This window comes from Lepisosteus platostomus, chromosome 5 (assembly GCF_059453375.1).
Source record: "Lepisosteus platostomus isolate fLepPlt1 chromosome 5, fLepPlt1.hap1, whole genome shotgun sequence".
Lineage (NCBI taxonomy): Eukaryota > Metazoa > Chordata > Actinopteri > Semionotiformes > Lepisosteidae > Lepisosteus > Lepisosteus platostomus.
Genome location: NC_142615.1, coordinates 18,463,070 through 18,479,459, shown reverse-complemented (window position 1 = coordinate 18,479,459; position 16,390 = coordinate 18,463,070). Strand labels below are relative to the sequence as shown.

Here is a 16,390-nt window from a genome sequence, read left to right as displayed (position 1 = left end):
GACCTGTCTGTGTGTGATTCCACACCAGCCCTGGGATTCAGTTACTCTCACAAATGTCTCACAGACTGTCTTATAAATTTACAATTAGATGAAGTCATGTAACAGTTTTACAGATAATTTAAATAATCAGACAGCAGTTTTGGCAGTGGATACATCTCCACATGGGGGAAAGGGACAGTAAAATAGTAAGGAAAATACAAAAGAAGAAACTGAAATATGTGCGCTCACTGTAAAGTACGAAGAGGTGGTCAGACAAGCAAAACAGCTTTGCGGATAATGCGATGCGACATTGTTTTGTGTCAATCAGCTCACGGATTCAGCTTCATGTGCCTTAAGCTGTGCATGCCTTCATGAAGACTCTCTTTAAGATGATTGCACCTTTCATTGTCAAATCGCCTTCTTTGCATACAAAAGTTGCACCAATACTAAGAGAAAGGATGAGGAATGGCTTTTATCAAGCGATTGCAGTGTTTGTTTGACTGAGGATCCTTGTGTGCTGAACTGGCCTCTGGAGAAGTGTAGTGCAGTAAAACAGAAGGTTTGTGTCACTCAAGATTGTTACAGAACAGAACAATACAATTACAATACTTTTGTGAGAGTAAATATTACTGGTGCATCACAGTTCTTATAATGGTGAAAACAGGAGCACCTTCTCTACATTTTTGACTGAAGTATTTAAACGGAAAGAAATACTATCACTATGCAATTCATAAATGCAATTGAGCTCCTCTAAATGTTCTAGTCTGATGAAACAATGTATAGAATTAGGTGACAATATCGGAATTCATTCAAATGCATAAGATTAATTTTCAGCAACAAAAAAAGTGCTCGGAAATATTTTACAAGAATGAAACCTTACATTCACCTAAATAAACATTCACCCTCTACATTAGCAGAGAACAGTAGGACAGAAGGTTAGTGTCACTGGACACTGCGTCAGAGAGGCTGATCTCTTCTCCCTCATTATGCAGGCTTACCCACTCATGATGAACTGTCCTCCAGCGATACTCAGCTGCCATCATCGACTCAGACATGACGTTCATGTACATATTATACCTTAATATGGCACTGCGTTACAATGATTTGATCAAAACAACTGGTGAATAAATAATAATCAAATATTTTTTTCCTTTCTTTTAGTAGCTAAAGACCAAAAAAGAAGCATTTATTCTTTTCCTTTCCTACCAGCCCTTACAAGTCACCCAGTTTTTAGTTTAGAGCTGGATTAAAGCTCCAGTCTCTTTGAGGGTTGAGTTGGAATCCCACAGCTGCCAAATATCTCCAACTATCTCAGTGTTAAGAAGCAAAAAAACTCACATTTGCTGCAGAAGGAACAGGAGAATTCGTGCCATTCAGCCTTATAGCGTGATGTCATTTTCTCATTCTCGTTTTTAGATGCTTGTGATCGAATCTATGATCCTTATGAGTATGGTCACCCTGCATAAAGGTAGCACAGATACAACGTGCCACGTTTTCAGAGAATCGCATTAATTACAGGTCAGAAGAAGGCGACAAAGTGTCCGCTAGGCAGTTCAGCGATTTCAATGGTGTTCTCTGTTGTTTAGGTCCAGAATGACACCCGTTACAACCAGGAAACACACAGTGTCAGGCATCAAAAAGACTTCCCAAAACCCTGATCCTCTCCTTGATCCGGTGATGGCATCCAGACATTTCCTGCAACACAGCCAGGATACGGTCTTCAACAACATGAGTGAAAAGCTAATTCCCAACCTTTGCAATCCTTTGCAAAGAAGGACCGCATGTGCTCAGTGTTAAATGCACTGTTCATTATTAATAATAATAATAATAATCTTTACATTATATAGCGCCTTTAAAGGTGGCTTTTCAAAGCACTTTACAGAATGACAACAATAAAGTTAAAAAAATACACAAGATAAGCAGGATGAGAATACACAGTTAGAGGAGACAATAGATGGTGGTATTAAATACAGTAGGAACAGAGGGGGTAAAGAATAGTTCATTAAAGGCTCTTCTAAAGAAGAGGGTTTTGAGTCTGGATTTGAAGGAGTTTAGAGAAGGTGACTCTCTGATATCCTTGGGGATAAAGATCCAGAGCTTTGGGGCAAAACAGGAGAAGGCCCTGTCACCCATAGAGAGTAGATGGACTGGGGGACAGATAGGAAAACACAATTAGAAGAGCGGAGGTTGTGAGGTGGGGAGTAGGGCGATAACCCAGACAGGTACTGAGGTGCTAAGCCATGGAGAGCCTTATAGGTGAGCTTGAGGATTTTGAAGTTGACAGGAAGCCAGTGCAAGGACTCCAGGACAGGAGTGATGTGATCACAGTCCAGTGCTTATTTCTTTCTTGTGGCTGCTGGTTCATTTTCAACTGTGGACTCTTAAGAAGTCCTGTATTTGACTTGATCAACACCAATCCCTAGAGGATTTCGAAAGGTTCAATAAAAATGACACATGACTCTGGGGGGACTCGAACCCACAACCTTTGAATGACTTCATTCTATCAAGGCCTAGAAGTCCAACGCGCTCTCCATTGCGCCACAGAGCCAGCTGTGTGAAAAAGTGTTTGCCCCCTTCCTGATTTCTTATTTTTTTGCATGTTTGTCACACTGAAAGTTTCAGATCATCAAACAAATTGAAATATTAGACAAAGATAACACAAGTAAACACAAAATGCAGTTTTTAAATGAAGGTTTTTATTATTAAGGGAAAAAAAATCCAAACCTACATGGCCCTGTGTGAAAAAGTGATTGAGATTTATCAGTCTGGAAAAGTTTATAAAGCCATTTCTAAAGACCAAAATTACCCCAAGAGCACAGTGACGACTCATCCAAGAGGTCACAAAAAACCCCACAACAACATCCAAAGAACTGCAGGCTTCACTTGCCTCAGTTAAGATCAGTGTTCATGACTCCACCATAAGAAAGAGACTGGGCAAAAATGGCCTGCATGGCAGAATTCCAAGACGAAAACCACTGATGAGCCAGAAAACATCTTGATGACCCCCAAGACTTTTGGGAAAATACTCTGTGGACTGACGAGACAAAAGTTGAACTTTTTGGAAGGTGTGTCCCATTACATCTGGCGTAAAAGTAACACAGCATTTCAGAAAAGGAACATCATACCAACAGTAAAATATGGTGGTGGTAGTGTGATGGTCTGGGGCTGTTTTGCTGCTTCAGGACCTGGAAGACTTGCTGTGGTAAATGGAACCATGAATTCTGCTGTCTACCAAGAAATCCTGAAGGAGAATGTCCAGCCATCTGTTCGTGACCTCAAGCTGAAGTGCACTTGGGTTCTGCAGCAGGACAATGATCCAAAGTGGGCAAATTCTATGCCCGCTTTGATGCTCTGAACACGGGCAATGCTGAGAAGACCCCAAGTGTGCAGGGCGAGTTTGTTCTGAAACTCTCAGAGCAGGACGTGCAGAAGACTCTGAGCAGGGTGAAAATCCGTAAGGCTGCAGGGCCTGATGGGATACCACCTCACGTCCTGAGGACATGTGCAGCCCAGCTGACCACAGTGTTTACGGACATCTTTAACTCCTCCCTGTCACAGTCCATGGTCCCCATCTGCTTTAAAAAAAACACTATTGTTCCAACCCCCAAAAAGACAAAAGTGACATGCCTGAATGATTACTGCCCAGTAGCATTAACATCTGTGGTGATGAAATGCCTGGAGAAGCTGGTGTTGTCACACATCAACTCCTCCATCACAGAGTCCCTGGACCCCTTGCAGTTCGCCTACCAGAACAACAGATCAGTGGATGATGCTGTCTCCCTGGCTCTGCATACAACCTTGGAACAACTGGACACTAAGAACTCGTATGTGAGAATGCTGTTTGTGGACTACAGTTTAGCATTCAATTCCATCATACCCAGTCAACTGGTGACAAAGCTCAGGGGATTAGGTCTGTGCAACTCTGTCTGCAACTGGCTGCTGGACTTTCTTATCGAGAGACCACAGGTGGTGCAGATAGGCAATAAAACATCAACACCACTCACCCTGAGCACTGGAACCCCACAAGGCTGCTGTCTGAGTCCAAGGTTGTACTCCCTATTTACTCACGACTGCACAGCAAGACACAGCAACAACCGCATCATTAAGTTTGCCGATGACACCACTATAATAGGACTGATCAGTGATGATGACAAGTCCACTTACAGGGATGAAGTTGTACAGCTGCTTAGGTGGTGTCATAGCAATAACCTGGACTTGAACATAAAGAAAACGAAAGAGCTAATAGTGGATTTTCGGAGACACAGGCCATACACTCACAGCCCACTCAGTATTGATGGAACGGAAGTGGAAACAGTCACCAGCTTTAGGTTTTTGGGAATTCACATTAAAGATCTAACCTGGACTGTGAACACTGACTCTATCATGAAGAAGGCTCAGCAGCACCTTTATTTCTTGAGGTGCCTCAAGCGATGCGGGATGCCAATACATGTGTTGGTGAACTTCTACCGCTGCACCATCGAAAGCGTCCTCACCAACGGGATCACTGTGTGGTATGGTAACACCTCTTCGCGAGAAAGAAAGGCACTACAGAGAATGGTCAATATGGCCCAGAAGATCATCGGCTGCGGTCTCACCGAGATTAAACAGCTCTATGAGGACCGCTGCCATGGTAGAATTCTGGCCATCACAGAGGACAGTCACCACCCCGGGCATGAGCTCTTCACCCCACTGCCCTCAGGCAAGAGATATAAGAGCATACGGACACTTAACACTAGATTCTTCAATAGCTTCTATCCACAAGCAGTGAGACTGGCGAAGAAATTTAGCCATCCCCCTCGGACCACACCTACACCATCACCATCTACCTCTTTATGATTTCTTATCTATTGCACATCTCCAGTCATTGTTTACACGTCTGTATTGTTTACATTCAAACTGTCTACATGTTTACTTGCACATTGTCTATTGTTTGTTTGTACATTGTCTTGATGCACTGTTTGCACTTTGTCTTGTTTTTTACACTTGTTTTACAATCGAGAGACTTTCTGTAAGTAAGAATTCCATTGTACCAGTACCGGTTACATATGGCAATAAAGTTCAAGTTCAAGTTCAAAACACACCAGCAAGTCCACCTCTGAATGGCTTAAGAAAAACAAAATGAAGACTTTGGAGTGGCCTAGTCAAAGTCCTGACCTGAATCCGATTGAGATGTTGTGGCATGACCTTAAAAAAGCGGTTAAGGCTCGAAAACCCTCCATAGTGGCTGAATTACAACAATTCTGCAAAGATGAGTGGGCCAAATTTCCTCCACAGCATTGTAAAAGACTCATTGCCAGTTATCGCAAACGCTTGATTGCAGTTGTTGCTTCTAAGGGTGGCCCAACCAGTTATTAGGTTTAACTAAATGTTATCCACAACTTCAAACACCTGTGAGAAACGGGCAACTGCAGTGTTACGCCTGCTGGCTCCACAGATAATCCTTTTTTGAAGTTTAAGGAGAGGATTTCTTTGTCAATTCAATTAAACGTTTCAGAAATGCTGAACTATTGATGTGTTTCACACGCAGCACGGACTCTCCTTTGCTTACAAATACAGACACATACCGGAGGTAATTGGCTACGGCGTCGCAAATTGTGATGCGGGATGACGCAAAATACCGCGGTACGTGATTGGTTGACCGACAGGGGCACTCGTAGTCCGTTGGTCGGTCGTAGAAAGATTTACAGTAAATGTCTTTACTGTGCCCATTTTAGCATTGAATATTCATATGGAATTTTACCACTGAAGGGAAATCTTAGTACCTGAGCATAAAAAGAATAGGAGCATACTGTAACGCGTGTGAAGGCCATAAACAATATTAATTTTGGAACATAAACATACAGTATATGGCTGGTCTCTGTACTTTAAATAAAAAATACACACCAGTATTCCATTTCTCCCTTAACATTTTAAGCTTCGAAGTCTTTAACTAATGTGATACTGGAGTCAACAAGCATACTTTTAGAATTTGATTAAAAGGGAATATAATATGGAATTGCGTATCTAAAGAAATTAATAACGATATAATTATATTCATGTACCGCAACACAAGAATAGTACATGCTGTACATTGTCTGTTGATAATGTTTCTGTAGTGCTTTTTCAGCACTCTGCATGTGACCTTGCTGGTGGCACTGTGGGTTAGGCTCCTGGCTCCTACTTCACATGCTGTGTGTTTGAATCCTGCTTGAGTCATGACTTTTTTTTCAACAAACATTTCTTTGAAAAAATAAAACATTTCCCTGGGTCAGAGATTAAATAAAACCTCACTCGCACCAAACAAATTTATATTTCTAAATATCACAACATGATCGAATTTAAGTCATTTTAATAACAATGAATAGTCACCTATGTGTTACAATATAAACATTTATATTGATTTAAATCGCGTTTTGATTTAAATCGCAAACGCAGGTTTAAATATATGTGTTTTTTGATTCACAATCAGACAAATGCAACATAAATTGATATCTTTGTCTTCTAAGTATCTTAATTAACGTTCAGCATAGCATTCTCCCCGTTTAGATTTATTTTTCTTGGGATCCTGGGATCAAACATGGAAAGATTAGATTGTAATCGTTTTTTTTTTTAAATACATTTTAGAAAAGTGTAATCTATGCTAAAAAGTTGTACACCACCTGCTATAAAGATACATATTGTAATACTTTCGGGTTTGGATAGGACAGACACGAGAACTCAGACTTGCGGAGTTAAAGCAAGTTAAAGCCTTGATTTTATATATCACCTTTAAAAGTGGCATCTCAAAGCAAAGTAAATACCCAACACTGATTGTACCAATCTGTCATGCTAATAAAGCACCTTGAATTGAGAGAGAGAGAGAAGGGGAGGGCGAGCAAGCGAGAGAGCATAGCCAGGACAGACAGGCACTCCACAGACATTCACAACAGCGACATATCATAAAACATTTGCACATAAAGTTAAATTATTATTTGTTTTTCAGGAAGTTAAAAAAAAACACTTGAATTACTTATCCAGTCTCTCGAAATAAAATTATTTTTCAAGCAATGCAACTAACATCGGGCAATGTGTTTTTTTTAATCCAACATTGACAGCCACATCTTAAATCTTGTCAGTCAGCTCTTTTTTCTCTATTTGAATTGTGGCAATTCAAACAACCTGGGATAACAAGTGGTCTCAAAGTCACAGAGCTCACAGACCTTTCACAACAGATGACAATTCCCTTAGTCCTTCCTTAGTCTTCCTGAAATTGTCAGATTATGAGTGAACAAAAACATTTTATTAAAAATTTAATAAAAATTATTTTTTAATCGCGTATCTAAGGAAATAGCAGTATAACCTTGTTCATGCAGTGGCATGTTACATTATTAATTTGGGTGTCTCCTCTTGCCAGAAAGCTCTAAATTGCATTTTGAGTGCGGTTTTTGACTTTTTTTAAATTGCAACCCATAAATAAAGCTGATACTGTTTAGACTTTTAATTATTTTAAACTGTATTACAGCAGCACAATGCAACGCAAATTGCAAAAATGCACTTGGAATCTGTCCAAGCCCTGCTTTGTCAGGCATTTTCTTTTACTGTAATGGACATAAAAACTCCCTTGCTTTTAACAGAGCGTTTCATAATATCTAACTACGAAAATTATTTAAACTGCTACACTTATCATTCAACCAGAGCTCGAAATATTACAAGGATCCTCAAGAGCACAGCAAAGACTGTATTAAAAGTATACTAGTGACAAATTAGTATACTTTAGATCTTTTTTTCTGATACGGGGAAAATCTGATCATGTTTCTCTATAACAATAAAAAAACATTATTTTACATATCACCTTTATGTGATATCACCTTAAGGACAGCACATACAAGTGTTAATTGCACAATGGACCGCGCAAATCAATTTAAAATAGTCTTCTTTGGGTGTGAGGGCAGGAGTGGATCGCAGAAGGCATAATCAGCAAATTAGGAAAACAAAGAACAGGACAGGTGAGACGTGTATCCAGAGAGCGGGTGATCAGAAAAAGGAACAGCTGTTATGCCCAGGTTTTACGCTCTCTCTGCTGAATGAATAAAAGCATTTTATTAAAAACGCGTTTGCGTTTGTCTGGGTATTTACTTTGTAATCTGTGGTTTCCATCTACTGTATTGCTTTGAGATGCCACTTTTAAAGGTGATATGTAAAATAAAGTTTTTTATTATTGTTATAGAGAAACATGATCAGATTTTCCCTGGTTCAGAAAAAAGACGATTAAAATCTGTAATCTTTCCACTTGTATGTCATCGGAAAATACAAGAAGTTTCTGCTTTGTGTAAGGATAGTATCAAAAAGTAATCTAACTGGTGAGAAAGCTGTGCTGCTCAAAGCGCTTTACAGGATAAAAACAATAACAACAATAGTGTTAGGCTGGGCAAACGATTTTTTATAGAAATACAAAATGAGATATAATGATGTGTTCCGGCTAAGACATTAACAAGTACAACCCCCCTCTCTGCGGGAGTGCTGGCTGTGACAAATTAAACCGGTTTCACAGGTATTTTCAAAGTAGAAGGGGGCAAGTTTTCCAGCGAAAGACACCCCCCCCCTCCAAAAGTACATTACTTACTAGTTAAGAAAGCTAGGCTCCTCAATGAAATCGCTTTAACATGCTAATGCTTTGGTGTAACAGTCCGGGCGTGGCAAGCTTCTAATGTCTACCCGACTACGGCAAAAGGAACCATTCTTTCATTGGAAGACAATGAACATATTCTAGCCCTAAATGAATTAATAGCAAACATGGTTTACATAAAAGACATTTTTCCAAGAAAGTTTAGCCTTTGTCACTAATGAAACCACTAAATAAAGACATAAATATAGAAATCTTAAGATTTAAAAAATACATGACTTTGCTAAAATTTATTTAAAAATAAAAACGATTACAAACGCCAGCGGAGAGAGAGAACAGGGGAGGGATGTTGGTTTTGCATAAGGGGTGGGGCTATGGAAATAAGGTCTATTTAGGAATGTGGAGTTACATGTTCTGGTTGTTTGTGAATTATCGTTGTTGAGTATAGAGTGTTGAGGTATTGATTTTGTGTAATGCTTTATGTTGAAAATTGAGGTGGATTTTGTTTATGATAAACAGGATAAACTGGGATGGGAGAAAGGTTTGGTTTTGCATAAGGGGCGGGGTTATGGTAATTGAGGACTTTGCGAGAGTAAAATGGTTTTATTATTTGATTTTGTATTGTGGTTGTTATCTATGTTTTTGGTTGGTATTATGTTTATATGGTTGTTTTTGTTGGTTGGTTGTTATTATGGTTATTAATAATACGATCTATAGTTGAAATCAGAGCCTAAATAAAAAGAAAAAGCAAGTGATTAGGTTTATGAGCAATCTAATTACTTATTCGTTTAAAACGCTATATAAAATAAAGTTTATTATTAATTTGCTGGACAGAGCGGTGAACATTATTATGCATAAGACAAAGATAACGATCCTGATCAGTTTAGAAATCTGTGTACGCTGTAAGGTTTTTACTTCTTAAACTTTTAAAATACACGTTTTGAATAGAAAGAAATCCTCTTCCTGGTACAGTATGTATAGCACACCAGCACGTCTTTTTTCTCCAATCAGAGGGGTGTCAGATGGTGTCAGCCAATCACCATTCTGCGTTGGGTAGCAACGGGTGACTGTTCTCAGGCGGAAGATGTAAACAGCTTAATGTTCGTGTTTTAAATAATTTTTTTAAATTCAATTAAACGGGCACAGTTAAGACATTAAATATACATATACATACTGTATACAGTACAGTTTGCATACGGTAATATGTTTATGTTACGCGATTAAAAAATAAATAAATAAAAATGAAAAGTCCAGCACCAGCTGGATTTGAACACACAACCTGCTAGTTGGCAGTCACACACCTGAACCAGTAGGCTACAAGACAGCTTGCACGAACAAGCAGGCGAAACAGCCCTACACAGCCCTGCCGCAGTACACGGATATAATCATACCGTTATTAAATTTTTGAGATACGCGATTCCATATTATATTCCCTTTTAATCAAATTCTAAAAGTATGCTTGTTGACTCCGGTATCACGTTAGTTAAAGACTTCGAAGCTTACAATCTTTAGGGAGAAATGGAATACTGGTGTGTATTTTTTTTAAAGTACTGAGACCAGCTATATACTGTATGTTTACGTTCCAAAATTAATATCGTTTATGGCCTTCACACGCGTTACAATATGCTCCTATTCTTTTTATGCTCAGCTACTAAGATTTCCCTTCAGTGGTAAAATTCAATATCTACAATGGGCACAGTAAAGACGTTTACAGTAAGTCTTTCTACGACAGACCAACGGATCACGAGTGCCCCTGTCGGTCAACCAATCACGCACCGCGGTACCCCGTGTCATCTTACCTGCGGTATGTGTCTGTACCGCACACTTTGAATGGCTGCATCTGTATGTAGTTTGCTTGCATGATGCCGGGAACAGCATGGCTGCTCGTTGCCATATAGTCTAGCGGTTAGGGTTCCTGGTTTTCACCCAGGCGGCCCGGGTTTGACTCGGTTTTGCCTTCTGCTTTCCAAAAGATCAGCACGCTGTACGAAAGAGCCGCATTAAAACTACTCGAACGTGCAAAACGTGCGAGAAGAGGGGGCGCTTGTTTCCAACCGAAACTTCTCGCGTGTGAGACGAGCTGATCATCGCTGTGGGAGGGTTACTCTGGTAGACAGGGCTGACCTTCGGCAATAGGATTTATAGTCTCCAAGATGATATTTGCACTTTCTGGAGAGGCGATTTTCTCCACTTCAGTAGCCCGATTTCGTCGATTGCGTGGAGAGGGCTGTAGAATGTGGCGCCGCCTTTCCTGCTCCGTCCATGACAGGCGTGCTGGTCTCTGGAGAGAGAGCACGGTCCATCAGCGCACTCCAATAAAGGCACTGGAAGCAGCTGAATCGCATTGGCGAAGCTCAGCGCTGGGCCGCTGGGCACGTCTTTCCACCGTTTCCGTAGTGTAGTGGTTATCACGTTCGCCTCACACGCGAAAGGTCCCCGGTTCGAAACCGGGCGGAAACAGACATCTTTTGTCGCCAGGCACAAAAGGGGATTGGGGATTCGCCTAGCGCTGTGATCGAACAGACCCACTGGACCCACCTCTTAGTGTGGCGGGATCTGCACAGTGCATGTCACAGCGCATCCTGCTTTCACTTCAAGGCGCTTCCTGATGCACCCCAGTCTCCCACGTGACAGGTGGGGACAGGTGACAGGTCCTATACTAACGAGGAAGACATCGCTCTCTCCGACCCCCGGCATCGTGTCCCGACCCACCGTGCTGGAAGCCGACGCGTGCTGTGATTCCTTTACGGAGCAGAAATGACAACCGAGGAGCCGAGAGATCATTTCAGCATTTCGCGTCTGAACGGAAAACACAAACGACCAACTCGGAATGACTTGCCTTTGACGCTTCTCAAAGCGTTCTTTGTGCATCGAACAGACCCACTCACCTCTTAGTGTGGCGGGATCTGCACAGTGCATGTCGCAGCGCTTCCTGCTTTCACTTCAATGTGCTTCCTGATGTCGAGTCGACTGCCGTGCGGAGGCTCTGAAAGCGAGAGCAATGAAAAGGTGCACGACGCTGTGAAAGAAAACAGAGAAGTGAAAGGCAGTCATTTCTCTAAGGAGGTGAAAGAAAAGCTACTCCCCATCGGGGAATCGAACCCCGATCTCCCGCGTGACAGGCGGGGATACTTGCCACTATACTAACAAGGAAGACATCGCTCTCTCCAACCCCCGGCATCGTGTCCCGACCCAGCATGCTGGAAGCCGACGCGTGCTGTGATCCCTTTACGGAGCAGAAATGACAACCGAGGAGCCGAGAGATCATGTCAGCATTTCGCGTCTGAACGGAAAACACAAACGACCAACTCGGAATGACTTGCCTTTGACGCTTTTCAAAGTGTTCTTTGTGCACGACGACTGCGCCGCCTAGCAGATACAAAGGGGTTGTACAACTTTGAACTAGCAAATGGAAGAGGGCTAAGCCCCCTCTCTTTTAGCCCAGGTTCGATCTGTCTCCCAGAATCACCAGGGCGCACACACACACACCCGTGCCGTTGAAGTGCTCTGCTTCATTTCTAAGGGCAACTCAACATTCACTCCTACCCCGAGTGCAGAAAAGACAGCATCCACAGCAACAACAGCTCAGGTCTCTGCACAGGAGCTAAGCTGCCCTCATCTCCTCTGCTCTGCGGCTCCTGCGGAGTGGGGTCCTGCCTGGAGCCGTGTTTGCAGGCGGCGGCTCCCCGCGCCCTGTCTGGGCGTCGTGTCCAAGAGCTCCTGGGAGGAAGAGAGAGCCCTCCCACTCGGGGGCTTTTCCACGGTCTGTGTGAGGAGGGGCGGGTGTGTCCAGTAGCTTATCGAGCGGAAGCCTGGGGCGGCGGAGAGCTGTGATCGTGCAGACCTTGAGGTGTCACCTCTTTGTCTGCTTTCCCGCCCCCCCTCCGCCCAAGCTCTGCTCCAAAGTAGCCCGGCAACCCCTCACACCTGCACGTGTCACAACCTAAGGTGCGGTCATGAGACACCCATGGGGTGTCGTTCTGTTCTTGCTAATTGTTTCCTGCCCGTCGCAGGCAGGAGTCCATGCGAGGAAGATGCGCTGGACAGAGCTCAGAGGGCGCAGCTGGGTGGCTTTCCTTCTGAGTGACGTTCCTGCAACACTCTCCCGCTACTCTTGGTGCGCTCATGCCACAACACAGGAAGGCTGGAGCAGGTGGCTGTGGGCTTTGCGCACTGCCGAAATAGCTCAGTTGGGAGAGCGTTAGACTGAAGATCTAAAGGTCCCTGGTTCGATCCCGGGTTTCGGCATTTTGTTTCATCGCGCCCTTTGTTCCTCTCTCCAGCGCCACCTGCCTAAAGTGACGCGTCCCTTTCTCAGCCCGAAACGCAAGCGAGACACCAGCAGCAGTTCCTTCAGGTTTCCGTAGTGTAGCGGCTATCACGTTCGCCTAACACGCGAAAGGTCCCTGGTTCGAGACCGGGCGGAAACAGCCTTGTTTTGCACGCTCCTGTACTTCACAGAGGTCTTGAGCGACCGGTCATTTGTTCCCAATGTATTTCCGGTGCCTTCGTGCACTCTTGTACCAAACGCACGTTCCTTCTGTACACGGAGCCGATCATTTGCAATTGGGCTGTGCCGACAGACCAGGTCGAGCTCTGTCGGCTCAAAAGCAGCGCAGGACCTGCAAGAACAACAGAAAGATTAGCATCCAGCGGGGGCCTCTTAGTGAGCCCAAGAGCTCATCAAGAATCGGCTCCAGCAACAGGGCTGGGCGCATTGTTCCATTCTCCGCCCACTCTCGGTGTAAACAAGTCCCTCCTGGTCTCTGCTTGAAATGCACTTTCCTGCGTTTGCTTTGGTGTAACTGGCTTCCCCTGCATGGGCGAATGTGAAGAAGATCCTTAGTAAGTCATTGAAGAAAACCGAGAAGAGGTCGGAGTAGCCTCTGTCGTTCATCAACGATCCAGTCAGGCAGTACTCCTCTGTAAAGCGCCGTTCGTTCACGTCGATTGGCTTTTTTTTGCCTTCATTCGTGCGAGTAGTAAAAGCAGACGCCCCTATTCTGCCGTGACCCGGATTCGAACCGGGGTTGTTGCGGCCACAACGCAAAGTACTGACCACTATACGATCACAGCGAGTTACCGAGACACGCGCGGAAAGGGCTGTGCTCTCTTCGTGTGACATAATTCAGAAAAGTCCTGACGTTGCATTTCAACTGAGCCCCAGTATACATCGACCCTTCGACACTCTGAGTGACAACTCTCTTGCGTGTTTTCTCATATTTATGTAGTTTGCTTGCATGATGCCTGGAACAGCATGGTTGTTCGCTGCCATATAGTCTAGCGGTTAGGGTTCCTGGTTTTCACCCAGGCGGTTCGACTCGGTTTTGCCTCCTGCTTTCCAAAAGATCAGCACCGTGTACGAAAGAGCCGCATTAAAACTACTCGAACGTGCAAAACGTGCGAGAAGAGGGGGCGCTTGTTTCCAACCGAAACTTCTCGCGTGTGAGACGAGCTGATCATCGCTGTGGGAGGGTTACTCTGGTAGGCAGGGCTGACCTTCGGCAATAGGATTTATAGTCTCCAAGATGATATTTGCACTTTCTGGAGAGGCGATTTTCTCCACTTCAGTAGCCCGATTTCGTCGATTGCGTGGAGAGGGCTGTAGAATGTGGCGCCGCCTTTCCTGCTCCGTCCATGACAGGCGTGCTGGTCTCTGGAGAGAGAGCACGGTCCATCAGCGCACTCCAATAAAGGCACTGGAAGCAGCTGAATCGCATTGGCGAAGCTCAGGGCTGGGCCGCTGGGCACGTCTTACCACCGTTTCCGTAGTGTAGTGGTTATCACGTTCGCCTCACACGCGAAAGGTCCCCGGTTCGAAACCGGGCGGAAACAGACATCTTTTGTCGCCAGGCACAAAAGGGGATTGGGGATTTGCCTAGCGCTGTGATCGAACAGACCCACTGGACCCACCTCTTAGTGTGGCGGGATCTGCACAGTGCATGTCACAGCGCATCCTGCTTTCACTTCAAGGCGCGTCCTGATGCACCCCAGTCTCCCGCGTGACAGGTGGGGACAGGTGACAGGTCCTATACTAACGAGGAAGACATCGCTCTCTCCGACCCCCGGCATCGTGTCCCGACCCACCGTGCTGGAAGCCGACGCGTGCTGTGATTCCTTTACGGAGCAGAAATGACAACCGAGGAGCCGAGAGATCATGTCAGCATTTCGCGTCTGAACGGAAAACACAAACGACCAACTCGGAATGACTTGCCTTTGACGCTTTTCAAAGTGTTCTTTGTGCACGACGACTGCGCCGCCTAGCAGATACAAAGGGGTTGTACAACTTTGAACTAGCAAATGGAAGAGGGCTAAGCCCCCTCTCTTTTAGCCCAGGTTCGATCTGTCTCCCAGAATCACCAGGGCGCACACACACACACACCCGTGCCGTTGAAGTGCTCTGCTTCATTTCTAAGGGCAACTCAACATTCACTCCTACCCCGAGTGCAGAAAAGACAGCATCCACAGCAACAACAGCTCAGGTCTCTGCACAGGAGCTAAGCTGCCCTCATCTCCTCTGCTCTGCGGCTCCTGCGGAGTGGAGTCCTGCCTGGAGCCGTGTTTGCAGGCGGCGGCTCCCCGCGCCCTGTCAGGGCGTCGTGTCCAAGAGCTCCTGGGAGGAAGAGCGAGCCCTCCCACTCGGGGGCTTTTACACGGTCTGTGTGAGGAGGGGCGGGTGTGTCCAGTAGCTTATCGAGCGGAAGCCTGGGGCGGCGGAGAGCTGTGATCGTGCAGACCTTGAGGTGTCACCTCTTTGTCTGCTTTCCCGCCCCCCCTCCGCCCAAGCTCTGCTCCAAAGTAGCCCGGCAACCCCTCACACCTGCACGTGTCACAACCTAAGGTGCGGTCATGAGACACCCATGGGGTGTCGTTCTGTTCTTGCTAATTGTTTCCTGCCCGTCGCAGGCAGGAGTCCATGCGAGGAAGATGCGCTGGACAGAGCTCAGAGGGCGCAGCTGGGTGGCTTTCCTTCTGAGTGACGTTCCTGCAACACTCTCCCGCTACTCTTGGTGCGCTCATGCCACAACACAGGAAGGCTGGAGCAGGTGGCTGTGGGCTTTGCGCCCTGCCGAAATAGCTCAGTTGGGAGAGCGTTAGACTGAAGATCTAAAGGTCCCTGGTTCGATCCCGGGTTTCGGCATTTTGTTTCATCGCGCCCTTTGTTCCTCTCTCCAGCGCCACCTGCCTAAAGTGACGCGTCCCTTTCTCAGCCCGAAACGCAAGCGAGACACCAGCAGCAGTCCCTACAGGTTTCCGTAGTGTAGCGGCTATCACGTTCGCCTAACACGCGAAAGGTCCCCGGTTCGAGACCGGGTGGAAACAGCCTCGTTTTGCACGCTCCTGTACTTCACAGAGGTCTTGAGCGACCGGTCATTTGTTCCCAATGTATTTCCGGTGCCTTCGTGCACTCTTGTACCAAACGCACGTTCCTTCTGTACGCGGAGCCGATCATTTGCAATTGGGCTGTGCCGACAGACCAGGTCGAGCTCTGTCGGCTCAAAAGCAGCGCAGGACCTGCAAGAACAACAGAAAGATTAGCATCCAGCGGGGGCCTCTTAGTGAGCCCAAGAGCTCATCAAGAATCGGCTCCAGCAACAGGGCTGGGCGCATTGTTCCATTCTCCGCCCACTCTCGGTGTAAACAAGTCCCTCCTGGTCTCTGCTTGAAATGCACTTTCCTGCGTTTGCTTTGGTGTAACTGGCTTCCCCTGCATGGGCGAATGTGAAGAAGATCCTTAGTAAGTCATTGAAGAAAACCGAGAAGAGGTCGGAGTGGCCTCTGTCGTTCATCAACGATCCAGTCAGGCAGTACTCCTCTGTAAAGCGCCGT

The 16,390-nt window shown here is 45.3% G+C and overlaps 8 non-coding genes across 8 annotated transcripts; 6 read left to right on the top strand and 2 right to left on the bottom strand.

The window, feature by feature from the left end:
* Positions 1–2,434: 2,434 nt before the first annotated feature.
* Positions 2,435–2,527, bottom strand: trnar-ucu (transfer RNA arginine (anticodon UCU)). Its single transcript has 2 exons — positions 2,491–2,527; positions 2,435–2,470 (listed from the first exon to the last, which is right to left on the bottom strand). It is a non-coding gene; the product is annotated as a tRNA-Arg (tRNA).
* Positions 2,528–10,947: 8,420 nt separating this feature from the next.
* On the top strand, positions 10,948–11,020 carry trnav-cac (transfer RNA valine (anticodon CAC)). Its single transcript has one exon. It is a non-coding gene; the product is annotated as a tRNA-Val (tRNA).
* Positions 11,021–12,735: 1,715 nt separating this feature from the next.
* trnaf-gaa (transfer RNA phenylalanine (anticodon GAA)) lies at positions 12,736–12,808 on the top strand. The gene has a single exon. It is a non-coding gene; the product is annotated as a tRNA-Phe (tRNA).
* Positions 12,809–12,917: 109 nt separating this feature from the next.
* Positions 12,918–12,990, top strand: trnav-aac (transfer RNA valine (anticodon AAC)). The gene has a single exon. It is a non-coding gene; the product is annotated as a tRNA-Val (tRNA).
* A 574-nt stretch (positions 12,991–13,564) lies between these two features.
* On the bottom strand, positions 13,565–13,636 carry trnah-gug (transfer RNA histidin (anticodon GUG)). Its single transcript has one exon. It is a non-coding gene; the product is annotated as a tRNA-His (tRNA).
* Positions 13,637–14,322: 686 nt separating this feature from the next.
* On the top strand, positions 14,323–14,395 carry trnav-cac (transfer RNA valine (anticodon CAC)). Its single transcript has one exon. It is a non-coding gene; the product is annotated as a tRNA-Val (tRNA).
* A 1,233-nt stretch (positions 14,396–15,628) lies between these two features.
* trnaf-gaa (transfer RNA phenylalanine (anticodon GAA)) lies at positions 15,629–15,701 on the top strand. The gene has a single exon. It is a non-coding gene; the product is annotated as a tRNA-Phe (tRNA).
* A 109-nt stretch (positions 15,702–15,810) lies between these two features.
* Positions 15,811–15,883, top strand: trnav-aac (transfer RNA valine (anticodon AAC)). Its single transcript has one exon. It is a non-coding gene; the product is annotated as a tRNA-Val (tRNA).
* Positions 15,884–16,390: the final 507 nt, after the last annotated feature.